Consider the following 18,830-nt stretch of genomic DNA (forward strand, 5'->3'; position numbering starts at 1 on the left):
TCTGTTCCACTGAACACACAAACTAACACACAACACAGCAGCAGACGTGCTTTCATGTTGTGGGTTTTCTTGGTGAGACAATAAATAGTTTTCTGACTCGTTCTTAACCAGGAAGCCTGTGTTAAGTTGTGACTATCCCCAGTTGACATGGACGTGTTTCCTGAACGATCACCAGGTGTTAAACACCTGGCAGGATGACGGTGATCTATATGGATGAAGCAGAACACTTGTCGAGCTGATCGGTAGCACAATGAGTAAAACGATGATCTAGTAATTTTATCGCTGGATTACGTGGTTTCGAATCCTCTCACCGTACTTGAAAAATACGTGTTTTTTATTTCGGCCCGCACATTTCTTTTTACTGTCTGTAGATGATATTTACATGGATATAGACTTTATTAAGTAGTGATGCCGACGTTTTTCGGTGAGGTCTTCTTTATCTGGTATCTTTATTTTACGTAAATCCAGGTCTGATCGTGACGAATCTGCGGACGAAACATCTGGAGACGGAAACTATCGCCAGTTAACCTGATCACCAGGTAAACTGGAACAACGGGCTGCTGGTGGTGGCTGAGGGGATGGGGGTCGACCGCATCCTGCTGCAGTTCATGCGGGTTTACTCGGAGCAGGGCAGCCTGGTCCTCCTGCTCAACACAACCACACCTGAACAGGTAAGCTTAGCTTAGCATGCTACACATTACCTGTGAACGCCTCACCCGTTGCTAGGTGGTAGGTGCTAGCAAGGCGGCTAATATGGACAACAGTAAAACAGTAATAATCCAGCCTTTTTCGCTGTTATCTTGACGTTTCGGTATTATTTTGCCTGCTCTGTACCCTGCATTAAAACCTGTTTAGTTTTTACGACTTGACAGTGATTTAAAGGACCAGTTCAACTTATATAATGCAGTTTCCCACCTAGCAAAAGTGATTGCAGCCCCTTCATTGTATCTTAAATGGTGGTGTTGCACCAGAATTGCCTGGTTTCATTCACTGAGGCTGTAATTTGAAGTTTATGGCTTATATCGTAAATGCAAAAGAGATCACTTCTGTTTATATATATATATTTAAAACCCTTCTGCAACGTAAATGTAAACAAGGTTATTACACATACCAAACACATACAAAACATAGAAAATAATACAGTATTATTACTTATAGTCATTCTAAATGTCAGGCCAGATTACATAAAAAACTCTAACGTTTCTTGGTCACAATTATGCAGTTAAGACAAAGTTTCACAAAGATAAACTTTTGCTATCACCACAGCCATAAAATTATGTGTATTTGGACGCTCTGTCCATTTGGTCCAGATAAAAGCAGCTGTAGACGTGTGTAATCTGGATGATACAGCTTTAATTGTCAGTTTTGGACAGATGATCAGTTTTTGGCACAACACCTGTTATTTGTTCAAAGACACTGTGGCTAAAAATAATATCCAACAACAACCTGACATGTTCCTACCAGTAATTTACATAACTGAAGCAACAGAGCATCAGTGCTGTCCTGTTTGTCACTAACACTGCTGTAATACACCTCATCTTAGCTGCCTCTTTGTGTTTAACAATATTTCAGACAGAAGTGTTGTCACACTTCAGAGAAGGAGAGCCTTTTATGAGGTAATAAATGTTGGATTCTAAATTGTAGTGTCTTTGCCTTTATCACAGAAGTGTCTGTTTAGATAAATGAAAAAATTTTGACTGTCCCACTTCCCACAGGAAAAAATCATATTTGATATCTTTTGATAAATATTACGATGGAGATATTGAAGCAAAAATGATGATATGATCTTTGCTAGGGCCTGTACCAAACAAACCTGTTGCCTCATTTCTGGAAAATACAATTTGTAGTCCTGAACATCTCTGTGTAACTGCAGTGCTTCATTTATAATGCTTTGTTGTGACACATTTGTAGGACCCTGTGATTTGGATTCTGCACTTGGCCATATTACAATTTTGATAACACTTAACTTATTTGTTCAGACCTATTAATGGAATTCCTTAATGTTAGCTGGCAATCCGAAGACTATCCAAGTCATTCTGATTTTAAGTATAAAAATCTTTTTTCAATATGTGGATAAACCAGGTGTGACTTTTAAAATTCATTCATGGATGGATGACACTGAATCAAAACATGCTGAGTTATTCTTGTATTCATAAAGCATTTTGTATTTTAAGTGTCTCAGATACTCTTTGGATTGTGGATCAGTACTCGGGACCTCCATTAATGAAAAGACAGTCATTATTTCATCTTTACTGTTTACTGACCCCATCCTTCAGGAGCACCTGATTTAGTATTTTATTCACTTTTAAGCTACCAACATGATTGTTTTTGACCCACTGTAACAATCTAGATTTTTTTCACCATTAGTTTTTTTTAGGATTTGTCATAGCAGAACTGTGTAGGCGACCTAAACGCTACACTAGGCAAGAAGATAAAAAATTTGCATGATTCTGGGTTATCAACATTGTGAATTGTACTTTTTCTCAATGTGCAAAGTTGTGTAGAACAGGAAAATCAAGATTTGTTTTTACCTTGTGAGCAAGTCTGTTTGCTGTTTTTATAAGATGGAAGACTGAACATTTCTACGTTGAAACAGCAGTGAACTGATGAAAAAACACAGTTACATCTGAGCCGTTTTGAGGCATTAAGGGATTATTTTCATTTAAAATAACAGTAGATGACTGGAGAACACTTTATCAACATAATTCCTTGCTCATCTTTCTTTCTCAGGAGTATTTCACGGAGCAGTTGAGAGTGGAGGGAGTCACCCACCTGCCGAGGACGGTCACCAGCGATGTCCAGAGCGCTGAGCGTTATAACGTTTACACTGAGGGAGGGGTGCTGTTTGTCACCAGCAGAATCCTGGTGGTGGACTTCCTCACTGACCGCATCCCTGCTCATCTTATATCAGGTCAGAAAATGAGAGCCATGTTTGTTTTCTTTCATATTCTTCATCACTAGCAGTTATTAGTGTCAATTATCTTGCAATATTTGCTGGTGTATTTGCATGTTATAGTAGCTGCATACATGCTTTATCGTCTCACTTTATTTTAAAACGGTACAAAACCAAAGAAGTTGTGTTAGTTTAACCATTTCAAATGCATGCAGTATTTACAGCCTTTTGATCCACCCCCCCTCTAGGTATCCTGGTGTATCGCGCCCATAAAATAATTGAGTCGTGCCAAGAGGCCTTCATCCTTCGTCTGTTCAGACAGAAGAACAAGACGGGCTTCATTAAGGCCTTCACTGACAAGGCCACAGCTTTCTCCTCAGGCTTCTGCCAAGTAGAGCGTGTGATGAGAAACCTCTTCGTCAAGAAGCTGTACTTGTGGCCCAGGTACGATGAGCTTATTCCATGGCAAACATTTCATTTAACACATTGTATTTTATTAATAAAATACCTTGTTGATAATCTATGAAGGAGGTGAATGTTCTTTCTTTAAAGTTCTGTTTGTTTCACTCCCATCCAGACTATCCGTCACTGCCTGGACCCCCTGTGGCATCAGCTAGGAGCAAAGACCAAGGCTCTGGTTCAGGACCTGAAGGTGCTGAGGGTCCTCCTGCTCTACCTCACCCAGTACGACTGTGTCACCTTCTTCGATTTGCTCGAGTCCCTGCGCTCCAGCCAGAAGAACTTTGGCTCCAATTCAGGTAAACTAGATGTACTTAGTTGCTCTCAGTGCCTGATCGAGGGAAAATTCCTGCTTAATTTTTGTAATCTATTGATTGTTTCTGTGTTTGATTGCTTGTGTCTGTTGTGACTTTCAGGTTGGCTGTTCCTGGACTCCAGTACCTCCATGTTTGTGAACGCTAGGAGCAGAGTGTACCGCGTTCCTGAGAGCAAAAAGAAACTCAAAGTTGGAGCAGAAGCTGAGAAACAGAAGCCAACCTCTGCCTCAGGTAACTGACCAATGAGCACATCTCTGACAGTGTCTTCTTCAAAGTAGATATCCAAATGATTAAATGCTTGTGTGTGTATTCGTGTTGAAACGACTAAAGGCTCAGTCTATTGTGTGGGTTTCAGAGGTGAAGCGGGAGCTGGTGCTGGAGAAGAGCCCAAAGTGAGAGGCTCTGACTGAGGTGCTGGAGGAGATCGAGAGGGAGAACAAGAGCTCTCAACATGAACCAGGTTAGAGCTCAGTGCTGTTAAACTACTATAGCAGTCTGTTGTGTCAACAGTGCATTTAAACCTATGAATTTACAAAAAAATGTACCATTGTTAGAGCATTTTGATCAGCCTGTTAGCTTTTCCAACTTCCTGGTGCACAGCATGGTCCCTTGAAATCCAGTGTAAAAGTTCCAGCTTGGTGGAGACCAGAATAAAATGTACGAGCACACAGGAGATTACAAGTGTTCAAATAGGAATGAATGGAGTTCTGATTGACTAGCATAGCATAGGTGTTGGTCAGTGATAGGAGACAACACAAGCTGAGTAAAGTTTGTTGAAAAATTCACCATAAAAGGGTCAATCCAGTTCTGTCATGTATATGCTTTTGATTCATTATTTATATCCCTGTTGTACATACATGTTGTCTAACCACTAACCACCTAACATGTCGCCCTCAGGTCGGGTTCTGATTTGTGCCAGTGATGACCGGACTTGTGCTCAGCTGCAGCAGCGCATCAAACACGGCTCTGATTGGCTGCTCAACCGCCTGTACACGAGAACAATCGGCAAACGGGACTCTGCTGCAGTTGCTGCCTTGGAACTGGACTTAGAGAAAAGGGGAAAAGGCCGAGTCAAAAAAGTGTCCAAAGGGAAGGAACCCGCACAGAAAAAAAACACAAAGACCACAAAAACCAAAAGCAGACCGTCACTCACACTGACCCAGATGGTTGGGAAACAGGAGACAGGTGAAGCAGCAGTGATGGGCAGCAGCGGAGACGAGGACGAACTGATGGAGGAACATGAAGGAGAGGAAGAACAGCTTAAATTAGATTTGTCATCAGACGACTATTACGGCGTCCTAAAGGAACCGCTGACTGTGATCCATCCACTGAAAGGCTGCACCGACCCCCACAGCTTGAACCGGGTGCTGCACGAGGTGGAGCCCAGCTTTGTGGTTCTGTACGATGCTGAACTGAGTTTTGTTCGCCAGCTGGAGATTTACAAAGCTAACCGCCCTGGAAAGACACTTAGGGTGTATTTCCTCATCTATGGAGGCTCAACAGAAGAACAGAAGTACCTGACAGCACTGTCTAAAGAAAAGAAAGCGTTTGAACATCTCATCAGGTTAGAACCATTTCTTTCCCCTCAAACCCCTTGGAACTAATATCTACTTAGTTAAGTGCTGGCTTCTCATTGGTGTTTATGTGTGTGTTTTTCTGTAGGGAAAAGGCTACTATGGTCATTCCAGAGGAGAGGGAAGGACGAGAAGACACCAACCTAGATCTTGCTAGAAACTTAGAACCTGCAAATGCCACCACCAACACCTGCAAAGCAGGTATGTCGATTTTATTCAGTTTCTAAATGTCTATATGGGTCATTCCACCTCAACTTACCAATTTAATGAAAAGTTTACACCTGACCATCTTCAGTTTGACTGATATTTTGTTAAATGGTGAATATTGATTGAGTTTAACATGTGTACAAAAAAGATTGGCGCAAAAATGAATTCAAATTGAATTCAAAAACTAATGTTGCTTGTGACCACAGATTTTACACATGGTCAACTCAATCAATATTCATCACTTTAAAAAAAATAAGAAATCTGTCAAATTGAAGATGGTTGGGTGTGGGCCGTTCAATGAAAAACCCATATTTATTTTCTGCCTTTAGTTTTTGACTCATGTCTTGTGTTTTTATTTCCATTCCGTGTCCAATAACCAGGAGGCCAGGAGCAGTCCAGAGAGCCTTCACGAGTCATTGTGGACATGCGTGAGTTCCGCAGTGAGTTGCCTTCCTTGCTGCACCGCCGTGGGCTGGACAATGGTCTCGTCACCCTAGAAGTTGGTTACTACATTTTAACCCCAGACACTTGCGTTGAGCGTAAGAGTGTCAGTGACCTGATCGGCTCGTTGCAGAGCGGCCGCCTCTACACCCAGTGCCTCTCCATGACCCGCTACTACAGGAAAGCAGTGCTGCTCATCGAGTTCGACCCGGCTAAACCGTTTTCCCTCATGGCCCGGTCAGACTTCCGTCATGAGATATCGTCAAATGATGTTTCTTCAAAGCTTACTTTACTCACATTGCACTTCCCTTGCCTCCGTATACTCTGGTGCCCCTCCCCACACGCCACAGCCGAGCTCTTCCTGGAACTAAAACAAGGCCAACCTGAACCCGATGCTTCAGCAGCTCAGGCGGTCACAGCTGAGTCAGACCTTGTGGCTGAATCAACAGACCTCTACAACCCCGGACCTTATGACTTCCTCTTGAAAATGCCGGGGGTCAATATGAAAAACTACAGGGCTCTTATTAAAAATGCAGACAGTTTGGCAGACCTAGCCGAACTCAGCCAGAACAAGCTGGCAGAAATACTTGGGAATGCTAATAACGCTAAGTTGCTGTATGAGTTTCTGCATAATGTCGCTGATGTTCCTGCTCCTGTTCAGAAGACCAAACAGACATGATGGACAGTAAATCAGATATTTTGACCGATGTATGTGAATAACTTTTCAGTGACATCAGGATCATTTTTTGTCATCCAAATGTGTGTTGTTTTAATATGCAGAATGAATTTAATATTGCAAATATTTGTATTGTATTTTGGAAACTACTTTGCAAATGTGTGCAATTGTATTATTTTTACTCAGAAACAAACAATATTTTTACATTGTGCAATAATAAAATGTCAACTTCTTTTGAAATTTATAATAACGTGTTATTTCAAAGTACAGCTTTCCAGAACAACACAGCTGTTTAATTAAATTCATGTTTGTAAAGCACTGATTCAGAACATAAATGACCTCAGGGCACCTCATATCGTGGGTCACCCAGCAACCCAACAAATCCAGTGATTCTAGTAGGAAAACTCCAGCAGAACCAGGCTCAGGGACGGTGGCATTTGCCTCGCCTGGTTAGGGTGATTGTAAAGAGGAGAGAGGAAGGGACAGCAGACAGACACAGATAATAAATGTAACACAAGAACAATAAACACTCCAGAGTTTGGTCGGATTTGTAACCACAGATCAGAGTAGTGCCACTCCAAAGAACAAAGATACCTGCAGACAAAACACAAACTAGAGCAGAAAGAACGGCTGCACAGGGAGAACATGCAAACTCCATGCAGAAAGATCCCGGGAAAGCCGGGACGCAAACCAGGGACCTTCTCGCTGCAAGGCGAAAGCGCTAACCACTACACCACTGTGCAGCCCCGGATAAGACATAAGAACATAAAAATTTAAAAAATTTTAAAAAACTGAAAAAGAGCAAATGTGTGTTCTATTTGAATGACAAACTTCTCTGCAGAAACATTTACCACTTGAGGGTTAACATAGATTTCCATGACCTTTTCCTCCATTGCTCTCATTGCACCAGGTTCAACAACCTCAAAATGAGATTAGAATAAAGCATTAATGAAAATGTGTTGAAGAGAAATTGGACTGCCACATGTAGCAATCAGTATCAATTAATCTTAAACAACACAATTTAGTCATAATGGGTTTAAATGAGATCATTTTTGTCCCTAATAGCTTCAATTTCAATTTCAATTTAGTCTATTTGAAAGGGGACAATACAATTTCATAAAACACATGATTACACATGGTTTAAAGCCAGAATTAGCCGGAAGGCTAGTTTTCATCTGTAGTCCCCTCGCCATGATATGAAAAAGCAGTGAAATACATCTACAAGAGAAAATCATGAATAGACACTTGATAGGGCACTAATGTAACAAATAACATATACATAACAAACTGTTAAGAGAGCACAAGGCACACGATCAGTGTATTTATCTGGCAATTGGATTTTCCGTTCTGAAACGGGTATTGAAAGACAAAAAACGAGTGGTTATTTGATTTTCGTTTTAAAATACAAAAATTAAAATTGAAATACAAGGCGTTTTTCCTTTTCGTGATCAAAAAGGGATATACGAAATGTTAAACATGCTTTGATTTTCATTTCATATTTAGAATAACAAAAAAATAAAATCAGTAAGAGACAGAAACGAAAAATGTCCGTTTTTTTATTTTCTGAGACCGGAAGTGATCATCGGCAAGTGTGGAGCCAAACGACAACAAGATTCTCAGAGGGCGGAGCCAGAGAGCAGTGATTGGTCAGACCATAGATAATATAGAAGACAGCACGCTAGCGTATCTAGTCTGTGTATATCTATGGTCGGCAGGTCTGGTAGCATCTCTGGCTGCTGTTGATCTTGTTTTTGGAGTAAAACACGGTAAGAAGATAAATACTTCTAACAAGTAGCGTTGTTTTGTTGTACGTTAAGTCAGCGACTTGTGAAGAGTTGTGTTTTGTCGTGTTTGAGCAGTTGGTCCGGACGCGTTAGCTAGCTAAGCGGCTAAGTTAGCTAGCGGGCTAATCAACACAGGTGGCTAACTTACTGCTGAACACCTGTGTTAGTTGCTGCCTGTCCGTCATTATTAGAACGAACTTCTCAACCTGTATTTCTCTGCTGTGTATTTTAGCTTTTAAAAAAGTTATTTTACTTTAAGGTTAACTGAAACCCGTTGAGCTGCACTGAAGTTTAACATTCAGCTGGTTTGAATTAAACCTCCCTTAACTTAACATTGCGCAACATTACCTCTCTGAATCTCCATAATTTCATTAAATTCCTTCTCTCTTCCACTGCTCAAGTTCAATCCAGTATATAAAATGACATTAATAGTGAATAAACTAACAACCAGCCATTGTGTTTATTTATTACTGTATGTATTTGTAGTAAAACATGAGTTGAAACATCCTACTTTTGGATCTAGAACTGCACAAGCCGTTCATTTTCAGTCACCTGACGAGTTAAACTCCCCTTTTTATGTGAGGTTGAAGCAGAAAGTCTGAATTAACAAAGAAAGTTGTTTATAATTTGTGATACCTGTTATCTCTGACTGAGGCTTTAGTTTTTGTAGAGCTGATTTACACGTAGAAACTTTGTTCAGGAAGATTTCTCAGTAGCTCAGAGGACAGGCTGCTTTTTACACAACCTTGTAAGAGAATGTCTGTCAATGCTTTCAGCAGAATTTAGAAACAACACTTCCTAAACAGATATTTTGAGGCTGTGAGGTTGAACGTTTGAGAGTATATCAGTGTGTTTGTTTGTGGTCTTTCTGTTTCTAGGTGGAAGCTGAATTAGTGAGGATGACTCCTGCTCCTGTCATCTCTAAGCTCCTCACACATCTTTACCTGCACATGAGGAAAATCACTCCTGTAGAATGCAGGTATGTTTGTCATTATTATAAAAAGATGTTGCCTGGTGACCTGTCAGAAACCCATTATACAGAGTCAGCCAAAATAATGTTTACACACATCAGGAAAAGAAAAACTTGCATAAATATTTCAATACCAAATTTATTCAGACATCACGAGATTAATAAAAGTTATCTTTGGCCTCTACAATTACAAGAGGTGCTCAAAGTGGTGGCCACTGGCTTCCAGACATTTCTGTTGTGTTGTAGACGTCACTTGTTGATGCTCCATTCATGAGGGTAGCGCCATCTGTTGGGAAAACATCGTACAACAGGACACAGAGTTATCGTGATTTGATCAAACTTAGAAAGAGGAATCTATATGTATAGAAGTACTTATACAAATGAAATATTTATAAAAGTTTTTCTTTTCCTGATGTGTGTACATTATTTTGGCTGACTCTGAACTTAATGAGAACAAAACTGTCATTTAATTGTTGCTCTTGAAAGCTTCTTTAGTGAAAACCAGCTGGTGTTCTGCTTTGAAACAAACTGCTGTTGAGGTCTGTGTTTTTAGGTTTAACCCCACAGTTTCTGAATGAACTGATAGTTGTTTTTTTTCCTGATCAATGTGGACGTTATAATTGATGGTAACATTTACTGATCATATAATCAGCATGACAATATAACAGTATAACATTCTGACCACCTGACTAATACTGTGTTGGTCCCTTTATGCTGCTAAAACTCCTCTGACCCAGTGGTTCATCAGAACCTCTGGGGATGTCCTGTGGATTCTGTGGATCCTGTGGGTTGCAGGGTGGGTCCTACCTAGACCAGGCTGATCCTGGACCATCCCACAGATGCTCAATCAGATCTGGATGTGGGGAGTGTGGAACCCAGGTGAACAGCTTAGCTCTGTCGTGTTCCTCGGACCACTCCTGAGCAGTTTTAGTTTGTCCTGCTGAGGGTGGCAGCTGGCATCAAGGACTGCTGTTGCCATGGAGACTAGGGGGTTGTTTGTCCTGCAGTGTTTAGGTGGTGGTACATGTCAAACATCCACATGAATGTCAAGGTTTCCCAGCAGAACGTTGCATTAGAACAAGATGATGGATGTTGTTCTCTTCAGCTGTCAGTGGTCAGAATGTTGTGGCTGATCGGTGGATCTGTCTGCCTTTACTCTGACATCCAGAGTTATACAAAAGTGTAGTATGTGTGCAGTGCAGAAGAGATTTACTTTATTGTATGCAGTTTTAGTGGTTCCATCAGAGAAAATCATATCCATATACAGATTTTTATTAATTCCAGGGCTGGTTCAGTAAAGATTATTATAATAACTACATCAGATAATTTTTGGTCGCAGTTGGAATTTTGCAGCCTGAGAGATGGTTGAGAAGGTTTGCAGTTCTTGTTTTAGCAAAATATGTTATAATAGAAGATCTTTATTGTCATTGTACATGAAATTATCTGCAAACCAGCAAAGTGCATCAGTCTGAGGTATGTAAAAATAAATAAGTAAAGAAAAATGCTTCTAAAGCCAATAATAAACAGAATATTTTAAGGGAATATTCTAAAAAGGAAAGAAAAGCTCCATTCTCACTCCTCTCAGGATAAACTCATTAAAATTGACTTTAAATTTAGCTTCAACATGAGATAAAAACATTTACTTCCATTACTGATATTGTCAAGTTTTAATAAAGTTCATGCTACTTTTATAAAATGATGAAAGTGAATAAATTGTATTTCTGTGATCTGTGTTTGATTTCTGTCTTTTCTCCTGTCATCCAGATGTTCAGAGGGAGATGATGCCACATCTGGTCCAGCTGATGGAAGGTCTTGAAGTTCTCTGACTGACCTCGACTGAAGATGGTCGTCTCACTGGATTTAAGGTTCAGATGCTCAGTAACAAACTCCACCAATGAGCCAACAGGGAAGCTTTAGGTTTATTAAATGTTGCTATGAAGGTTTCGCTGTTTTTCTTTGTGAATGCAATGTGCTCCAACTGAAACTTGAATTAGAACTTAGAAGTAAATCCTTCCATCTGAAAGGATTTAGTTGCATTAATAACCTCATAACATTCTAATTTTTATTCCAGTCTTGGTTGGAAATAGAATCTCTGTATTGATTCAGGTAAAAACTGAACTTCACAGCATGTTGGAGCAAAACAACCAGATGAAAACTGTGATGGTGTTGGATTGTCAGACCGTAATGTTGCAGCTCAAAGCAGCTTTTCTAGCTCAGTTCATTCTGACATTCAGCTATGAATCAACACAGCAGATGGTGATCCATGCTGTGGAAGTCTCACATCTCCTGATTTAATGGAGCTGCTTTGCACTTTTTACACTGTTTATTCACCAACACTTTATTTAATAAAAGTCCCATCTAGTTTTTATGAGGAATGTGATGTTTTAATTTCTCTGTGAATAACTGCAGTCTAATGCAACAGCTGGAGTTGTAACATCTGTCCTGATATTGATCATGAAGTATTGATCAGAATACTTATGGTCAGCAGTCATCCCTGAAGTTTTACATTAAAATCTTTACTTGTGTTGTGAACTTTGGTAAGAAGCAGAAACTTTTGCGTTGCCATGGATACATGAGTGTTAAATTCTGTCCATGTTTCCATTTTGGGAAATTCAGTCCAGTTCCAGAATGTGGAGGAATTTAGTCTCATCATCACAGACAACAAATATTATCTGAAAGTCGGGTTATTGTTGTTTATCAGCACAATACAAAAAGATTAATGTTAGAAATATTCCAGTTAAGACTCTAGAATATCATGATTTATGTAAATTTACCTCAATAATATGAATGTTCAGGTTAAGATTGTGCAGTGATATTTATTATGTAAGTTTAGCTGATTAAAGTTTATGACTCTGCACTAAAATATTATTTAAATTGACATCATTATTATAATATTTAGGGTCAGAGCCTACTGTATTGAGATTAAGAAATCAAATATTCTGTAAAATGTAAATACACTGAACTCATTTGGATATATTTAAGTGAGACTCTACAATATTATTTGACACAAATCTATCTAAATCAAAATTTTAATAATTTTCATGCCAAACATTTACTGGACTGATTTAAACATTAAAATCACTCCTTTCTAATCCTCTGCTGTACGTTCAAACCTGAGGCCTTAAATAGAAACACACAAGTATCTGTTTGAAGGAACTTCTGCAGAGTCCTGGTTCCAGAACATGATGATAGAATTATAGACAAACTTTAACAAAAGCTGCCTGAGAGTTTACAGGTTTTTATGTTGGATTTCTTCAGTAATTTAATGAGTTATCAGCAAAAATCAAGTGTTCATTTGATGAACTTCATTTCCTAAAACATCCAGAATTGGAGCTCATATCTTTGGCAGCTGTAAAGTTTCTGCTCCTTCAAAGTTCACAACACAATGAATGAATTCCTAAAACACTCTCAATGCTGGAGAGCGTTTGATGCTGAAGCAGTGATCAGTTTTTCTGTTTCTTCTCTGGAGATGCACAATGAGGGACGTCTGCAGAGACTGAGAAAGAGTCTCACCACATCCTGACATGAGGAAAAAGACTTTATTGAAGACTACAATGAGAAAAACTATCAGACAGCAGACGGCTGCATTCAAGGTGAGCTCTGAACATTTGATCTGGAACAGGAATTCAATAACGGCAGCATGAGCTTCATTTCAGTCTGTAGCTGCTGAATTCATGGATGAATCATCTGGCACTAGAGAGGAAGACCATCAAACATCCACGTCAGCTGATGGAGGTCCAAGAGTCTCACCCAACAAACAACCTACAGAGTGAAGACCTCGAATCTGATTGGACGGCCTCCTATTCAGCCACATGTGTGAACAAATGCCTCTAAGTTGATTTGTTTTCTAAAATAAATCTAGTTTGAGTCCTAATCTATGCCTGTGTGTTTGCTTCTTTACACCGCTGTTAACAGTTTAGGCTGTTAGATTGTTCCAGATAAGACAAGTACAAGATTCTTCAGAGCCGTTCTACCACGAGCCTGACAGGAAGAACTCCAACAGCTACTGAATGTTCCTGTGGTTCCCTCAAGGCTACAGGAGGAGCCCTACGAGGACGAGCCGGTCCACCTGATGGCGGCCAGTCGCTGCGGTTCAAAGCCAACACCGACTACGTGGACTTCTACTGGACCACATGGAGGCCTTCAAACCGGACCAACAAGTTCACCGACTCCCCGACTCGTGGGTCTGAGGATGCCGCCGAGCCTCGGTCCAGCCGGCCTCCTGTCTGTGGGTGTTTGAGTGCTGAGAGGTTTGTGGATGCATGTGAACATGTCTGTGTTGAAACAGCAGCTTTGGACTCAGTAACGCCAGGAAAAACCAAGAGCTCCTTTATTTGTGACTTCCACTAAAAAAACTGATGAAAATAAGTTTGCCAGGGTTCTGACTGATAACAGATTATTAAATAATGAAAATAATTATTTAAATATTCCTTTAAACAATCCTTTTAGGTCTACATTTCCTTTACACTGACTTCTTGGTACATGTACAAGTATTTTGGATGGAATATACTCTTAAGCCTGATGTTCAAGGGTTCTTCTGGGAATATACCATTAAACCAACATTTTAGGTAAATGTTCCAGGATGTTGAGTAAAATATACCATCAGATAAACCTTTTAGGTCTACATTGGAAGATTTTAGAGTAGAATATTACTCCAAACCATCCTTTAGGTCTACATTTAAGGTGGAATACTCCTTTACACCAAGATTTTTTGGTCTAGGATTTTGGATGGAATATTCGGTTAAACCAACCTTTTAGGTCAACATTCAAAGATTTAAGGTGGAATATTCCTTTAAACCAACCTAAATTTCATGTTTTGATCATTATCAAGTGAGAAACCTCAATCCAGACTCCTCATAATGACGTTTGAGATTTATGCTGCTGTTATTTGTTTAGTCCAGACTAAATGACAGAAATCCACAACTGTAATTTTATTTCAGGACTCGGTTATTAAATGTCAAAACAATCCATGTGACTCTAAAAACTCAACAGCTGTACAAACTCTAAGATTAAACTTTCCACAAGGATCCAAAACAAGTTGGACTTCTACATGAGAGCTTCAATTATTCTTCATCTACTTCCTGAAAAGTTTGGTCAATAAAAAAGACAAAAACTAATATTTTCAGTTGAACTAAAGACAGACTTTGTGATTTTTCTGCTCACATGTTGTGTTGTTGTAAACTTACTCTTTCAAATAAATAGCCTCCTAACCCCCTGGAAACCAGCGTTTGTCCTGTTTTTGTGTTGCTCCTCGGCGACCCTAGACAGCCGGGTCGTAATGTTTTTTGAGCAACACACCATACTATGACGTTTTTACAATGATGGTTCTACTATGGAACCAGTTTGACATGTTCAGGTGTTCTTTGTGTGAAAACTCAGAGATTTCAGGTATCAGAAGGTGGTTTTCAACTTTCTTTGTTAAGTTTATGCCTCAACTTTAAATTTCCTTCACTAACCCAGCCCTCTGGACTTCCAGTAAGCTGTGTTCCTATTGGCTGTCCAGGTGGCTGCTTGGTGTTATCAGGAACACCTGAGCAGCTCAGTGTCTTCCTGCTTTATTTAGCTGCATTCAAACATTTCCTCTGCTTCTATTCACCACTGAACTGGGTTTGGCTCCATTGCTTTAGTTTGTTCTTTAGGCGTTGGCTTGCAGCTTCCAGCAGTAAAATCGTCTTTAATGTGTTTCTTGGTGTGTTTTAGGGCTTTGTACTGGATAGTTGTCTTGGTAAATGTGGTTCTTTAGCCACAGTTAGCACATGGTGCTAATGTGTGCAGTGATTAGTGGATTTGGTGCAGCTGAGTTGTGTCTTTATCTTGGCTGTAGTGAGTCTTTAGAGGTTTTTGGTCAGACACATTCTGTATTCTTGTTTGTGAACCATCGTTGGTTGTCCAGAAGGTAAGAGTTCCTGTCCTGATTCTCTGTTCTCAGAGGTTCTCTGGTAGGCTGCAGGAGACTTTAGTGTTTGGGTTGTGCTAGTTTGGTTTTTGTATGGTTTCATTTGGACGACTATCTTGAGGCCCCTCCATGTGGTTTAGTGAGGTTTTCTGGAACAGTTCTACAAAGCAACCTGCAGCAGAAGAGACTTTGAGAGTTTTTAGGAAGTTCTGGAGACCAGACTTTAGAGCAGCAGAAACATTTGTCAGCAGTTTGAGCAGGAGAAGGTGAGCTTCAGAGTAGAAATGAGACGGAAACCTTCTTGACCCGTGTGGTGAGGTCCTGTACCAAGAGTTTGAGCAGGTTGTGAAGAGTCTGTAGTTCTTTGGTCTGAAAGCACAAGAAGAGTCGACTCATTAAAGGAGAAAACAGGAGATATTGTTGGTTCTTCTGTCACTCTGCAGTTTCCTTAGACTGAATATCAAGTTTATATTTTAAATGATTTACCATGTGAGCCCAAGAAGACTTCAATAAACTCCATCCATCCCCTGGACACAACAGATTTAATTACGATGTTAATTTTTTTTTTTTTTAAATATGTTTTTGAGGTTTAATCATAGTTTTAGCATAGTTTTTTCTCTTTGCTTGTTTAGTTTTGTCATCTGTGTGAAAGGTGCTAAACAAATAAAGTTGAATTGATAAACTGAATAATTGACTAACTCATGATTGTGACAACAGAAGTATTTTCATTGTGATTTAAGGGTTTGTTTCATTTTTAAGGTTGGGATTAAAATCTTGACAGAAAAAAAAATTAAAGAAATAAACTACATTAAAAAAAAGCAATTAAATCAAAGGAAAAAAACATTTAATACAATAAAACTTTTAAAAAGAAAATTAAATATCAAATACAATTAAATGATATTAAACAGACAAAATATTTAATTAGATAATTAAACAGAAGATACAAAACATGTAATTATGAAATTAAAGTTTATTAAACAAAATATTAAACATTAAAGATGAAATATTTAAGATAATTAAACATTAAAAAATACAATTAAACAAGAAGAATATTAAACATTTAAAAAAAAATACAAAACATTTAATTAGATTATTAAACCTTTAAAAAGATAAAACATTTAATTAAAAAAATAAATATTTAATTAGAAAATTAAATCTTAAAGACAATAAAACTTTAAATAGGAATTAAACAGAAAATACAATGAAGCATTTAAAAAGAAAATTAATCATTAAAAGGTGGTAAAACATTTAAAAAGAAAAACCTTAAAGATTTAATCGAAAAATTAAACATTGGGAAAGAAAAGGAAATTTTTCAAACAAGCCGAATAAACATTTGAAAAAACAAACATTAAAAAGACAAAACATTTGGAAATCAAATCAGACATTAGAAAAGAATAAAAGGTGAGAAACAAGTAATACTAAACATTTAAGAAAAATCAAACTAAAGACAAAACATTTGAAAAGACACCAGTTAGACTTTTGAAGATCAAATTAAACAGAAGGGACAATACAACGATCAAAAAGAGCAAAAACAGATAAAGGTCTTCAAGTGTTTTCTAGTCTGAAATGAAAACATCAAATTGTTTCTTCAAACATTTCCTCTATGTTCTTGGTTTGATTGTGGACAGATTTACTAAGAACTCATTTAAGAAAACTGCTTTCCAGATAAAGTCTACTAGTAGTTGAAGGCATCTATCAAACTAATGTTACCCTCTGATCTCCACAAACTTTACTGTTCAGTGAAGAGAATCAAATTTTGTTGAGGATTTCTAAAAAACCCACAGGTGAAGGTCTGAGAAGAACTCGGATGGATGGTCTAAATGTGAAATCAAGACTCATGGTCACAAGTTTTAAGGCTTCTGTTAACCAGAAAGTTCAAACTAACAGAGAAGTACTGAGAAACTTTTAAGATTTCATTCCTCAGACTGTCTAAAGGTTCAAACTAACAGAGAACTACTCAAGAAGTTTTAGGTTTTCAGTCCTCAGACTGTCTGAAGGTTCAAACTAACAGAGAACTACTCAGGAACTTAGAAGATATCAGTCCTTGGGCTGTCTGAAAGTTAAATCTAACACAGAACTACTGTGGGACTTAGAAAATTTCAGCCCTCAGACTGTGTGAAAGCTCAGGTCCTGAGGACTCGGGAGGTGTGGAGGCTTTGGAAAGTCTTGGAACTGAGGGTTCCACCCTCCAGCACAAAGACTGAAGTCCAACCTCCTGAGAAAAACGGTCGAGACGAGACTCGAGTTAAAAAAAAACTCGAAAATGACAAAAACTAGATGATAAATGCGCAAAAAAACGAAGATTTAGTATCTGAGCGAGTAGCTCAGGGGGATAAGAAGAGGACTACAGAGTGGAAGGTCGCAGGTTCAAGACCCGCCACTGGCCTTTTTCTTTCTTTGTCTTTGTCAGGATTTTGATAAAACTTAAGAAGGGTCTGGTCTTGAACCAGCGACCTGCAGCTCCATAGGCAAATCCTTAACTCACTGAGCTACAGATCAGATAAAAAGAAATAATTTCGTCGTCCCTTTGACATCGTAGTTCCTGAAGTGACCACATGGGTGGAGCCAAGGCGGAGTCTGGGTGGAGTCAGGGCGGAGAGTAGGCGGGGAGGTGGGTGGTGGCCTCCCCCCTCTACTCCCCCACCTCCCCCCACCGCCCACCACACCTTCCCCCGCCCCACGAGTTCTTCGAGTCTCCACGAGTTCTTCGAGTCTCGACAGGTTTTCCCGAGTTTCTGGAGTTTCCACGAGGTCGGAGGCAGAACAAGTTGTCATGAAGAGGTGTTGAAGTCGGTCAGGATGGACTGACTTTTTACAGCGACGAGAAGGAAGACGACTAGAAGAGCAGGTCTTTAACCACCATCCATAAAATCCATGGAGTCGCTCCAGAGAAATGAAGGGAGGTCAACTTTTATCAACCTCCATCCAGATGTTCAACTTGATATCTTTACTTTGAGATTTTTAGCACCACAAACCTTTAGTATCACACTTTATTATCATTTATTAGGACTTTAACGGAATCCACCAGCAGATTTACTTTTTGTTGACAAACTTTATTCTTGTCGTTGTGGGACTGCAGTATTTAAAACTCTTCCTTCTATTTGACCTCATGTTTATTAGTTTTAGTTTAGAAAGTTATTTTAGTTGCCCATTAGTCTCTTAAAAACCAAATAATTAATTGGATTAGTCACAAAATTTTAATTTCTTACTTTGTCATATTTTAGATATGACAAAAAATATAAAAATAAAGTGTCTTGAGACAATTTGACCTGTAAGTGGCGTTATATAAATAAAATTGAATTAAAATTGTATTTATCTTGTAATGGAGTAATTCAGCCATATATGTTGGAAAACACATTTTCTTTGTCCATTAATCTGTTGTTTTCTCCAGTAATTCATTTATTGTTTTGGTTTATAAAATGTCAAACCCAAATATATTAAGTTTACTGTCATAAAAACCAAAAAGATTTACATTCATGATGCAGGAATCAGGCAGTTTTTCACTTTTTATCTTAGTTTAGTCAGAAAGATAGTTGATAATGTGTGAATTGTTGCAGCTTGTGAGCCGTAGAAGGTTTTAATCTTTGGGGCCGAGTGTCAAAAAACATTTAGA

The 18,830-nt window shown here is 38.8% G+C and overlaps 1 long non-coding RNA gene and 1 pseudogene across 3 annotated transcripts; both read left to right on the forward strand.

Moving 5' to 3' along the window:
* The first annotated feature begins 527 nt into the window (after positions 1-527).
* LOC111579265 (DNA repair endonuclease XPF-like) lies at positions 528-6,885 on the forward strand (annotated as a pseudogene).
* A 1,331-nt stretch (positions 6,886-8,216) lies between these two features.
* LOC129347478 (uncharacterized) lies at positions 8,217-14,693 on the forward strand. 3 transcript variants are annotated; one of them, XR_008599602.1, is made up of 4 exons: positions 8,217-8,333; positions 9,230-9,330; positions 11,086-13,135; positions 13,237-14,693. It is a non-coding gene; the product is annotated as an uncharacterized LOC129347478 (long non-coding RNA). The 3 variants fall into 3 exon arrangements; XR_008599603.1 differs by lacking the exon at positions 13,237-14,693 and having other exon boundaries at positions 11,086-13,195; XR_008599604.1 differs by lacking the exons at positions 8,217-8,333; positions 9,230-9,330 and adding an exon at positions 9,828-10,200.
* The last annotated feature ends 4,137 nt before the right edge of the window (positions 14,694-18,830 follow it).

This window comes from Amphiprion ocellaris, chromosome 18, assembly GCF_022539595.1.
Source record: "Amphiprion ocellaris isolate individual 3 ecotype Okinawa chromosome 18, ASM2253959v1, whole genome shotgun sequence".
Lineage (NCBI taxonomy): Eukaryota > Metazoa > Chordata > Actinopteri > Pomacentridae > Amphiprion > Amphiprion ocellaris.